The following is a 2,313-nucleotide window of genomic DNA, read 5'->3' as shown; positions in this document are numbered from 1 at the left end:
TAGTCGATATCGTAACTCTTCTGTTACGCTGTAGAGACTGAGGCATTTTTTATTTTTCCTTCTTTTTCGTTGATTTGTATGCCACACACTCGCTCACAATGCAAACCGTACTACTTACGAATCAACGACGTTGAACGATATCTCCGAATCTTACGACGAATTCGGGAGTATCGTGCTGCAAACAATCTTCCTCCAATCGAAATTCCTGATCTCAAAAATCTCCTTCCTTCGCCGATACCCGAGATGGCAGAACCAGCTCGTGCTCTTCAAGATTACGCTGCTCCATCGCAAGATGAGCCGCATTCGAGTATTGCTCCACCCGCAATCGAAGCAAACAAATTCGAACTTAAACCTTCGCTGTTGCAGGCAGTGCAACAGAGCCAATTTTCTGGAAATCCTACCGAGGATCCAAACCTTCATTTATCCGTATTTGTCCAATACGCTGATACTGTTAAAGCTAATGGTGTCACTTCAGAGGCAATTCGACTTCGTCTCTTTCCTTTCTCGTTAAGGGATAAATCTAGAAGATGGCTTCAGTCTCTTCCTTCCAACTCAGTCACCACATGGAATGAGTTGAAGAAAGTCTTTCTTGCCCGATATTTTCCTCCAAGCAAAATAGCTATATTGAGAGCCCAGATAAATGGATTTAAACAGAAAGATAACGAGTCTCTTTTCGAAGCTTGGGAAAGATACAAAGACATGATGAGACTTTGCCCATACCATGGTTTAGAGGACTGGTTAGTAATTCATACCTTCTATAATGGTCTCTTGTACAACACACGGTTAACAATAGACGCCGCCGTCGGTGGTGCGCTTATGGATAAACCTTACGCTGACGCTTATCAACTTATCGAGAGCATGGCCCAAAACCATTATCATTGGGGAAGCGACCGAACAATGGTAGAAAAACCTCAAACAAAAGGGGGCATGTACGAGATAAGTAGCCTTGATCATGTTAATGCAAAAGTGGATGCTCTTGCCCAGAAAATTGAAAGTTTGAATGTATCACCTCCAGCCACCGTGGTTGTCGTAACTCAAAATTGCAAAGTCTGTGGAATTCAAGGTCACACTCCTACAGATTGTCAACTCCTAACAGGAATCCAAGCAGACCAAGTGAACTATGCTCAAGGAAATCCCTACTCGCATACCTATAACTCAAACTGGAAGAGCCATCCTAATTTTTCATATAAGAGTAATAATGCTTTATACGCACCAGGTCAAGCTCCCAGTCAAGCCCCAGCTATACCTCCTGGATATCAAAAGCCGACCCCATTTACACCTAACAATAACGTTCCTAGGAAATCCAACTTGGAAATCATGATGGAGAACTTCATAGCTTCTCAACAGCAAACCAATAAAGAGTTCTTAAACCAGATTGTACACACTAATGAACAGACTAAACAACTAGCAAGTAAAGTAGATGCCCTGGCTACCCATAACAAAATGCTGGAAACACAAATCTCGCAAATAGCTCAACAACAACCGCCTACTGCTGCCCCAAGTGGTACATTTCCTGGACAGCCCCAACCTAACCCGAAAAGCCACGCTCATGCAATTATATTAAGAAGTGGAACAGAGGTAGAAGGACCGTCTGACCCAAGGATTGAAAACCAAAACTCTAAAAAGTCAACTGAGGAAGAAAGTAAACCTAAGGAAAATGAAGAGTGTAATAAGGAAACCGTAGAAAAGAAAGAACCTTATGTACCTTCGCCACCTTACAAACCACCTATCCCTTATCCTCAAAGGCAAATTAAAACCAAAGACGTGGGCCAATTTAAAAAATTTGTTGACCTACTGAAACAATTAAACGTCACCATTCCTTTTACAGAAGCTATTACACAGATGCCCTCATATGCTAAGTTCTTAAAAGAAATTCTTTCTAATAAAAGGAAACTTGAAGATAGCGAAATCGTTACACTCACTACTGAGTGTAGCGCGATAATCCAAAATATGCCTCCTAAACTTAAAGATCCTGGTAGTTTCTCTATACCCTGTCACATAGGAAAATTTGTCATAGACAAAGGTTTGTGCGATTTAGGAGCCGGTATCAGTGTTATGCCCTTGTCCATATGCAAGAGACTGGAAATGGGAGAATTAAGACCAACTAAAATGTCTGTGCAATTAGCAGATCGTTCTGTTAGATATCCCGTAGGAATTCTTGAAAACATTCCCGTGCGCATAGGTCAATTCTACATCCCAACCGATTTTATAATTATGGACATAAGAGAAGATGAAGTTACCCCCATTATATTGGGAAGACCATTCTTAGCAATCGCCGGTGCTATCATAGACGTAAAACGAGGACGACTCACT

The 2,313-nt window shown here is 41.5% G+C and overlaps 1 non-coding gene across 1 annotated transcript; it reads right to left on the bottom strand.

The window, feature by feature from the left end:
- Nucleotides 1-621: 621 nt before the first annotated feature.
- LOC127133554 (small nucleolar RNA R71) lies at nucleotides 622-728 on the bottom strand. Its single transcript, XR_007807515.1, has one exon. It is a non-coding gene; the product is annotated as a small nucleolar RNA R71 (small nucleolar RNA).
- Between the last annotated feature and the right edge of the window lie 1,585 nt (nucleotides 729-2,313).

The sequence above is a fragment of the Lathyrus oleraceus genome, chromosome 3, assembly GCF_024323335.1.
Source record: "Lathyrus oleraceus cultivar Zhongwan6 chromosome 3, CAAS_Psat_ZW6_1.0, whole genome shotgun sequence".
Classification (NCBI taxonomy): Eukaryota; Viridiplantae; Streptophyta; class Magnoliopsida; order Fabales; family Fabaceae; genus Lathyrus; species Lathyrus oleraceus.
The sequence above is the reverse complement of the archived record's forward strand: the minus strand, read 5'-3'. Positions and strand labels throughout refer to the sequence as shown.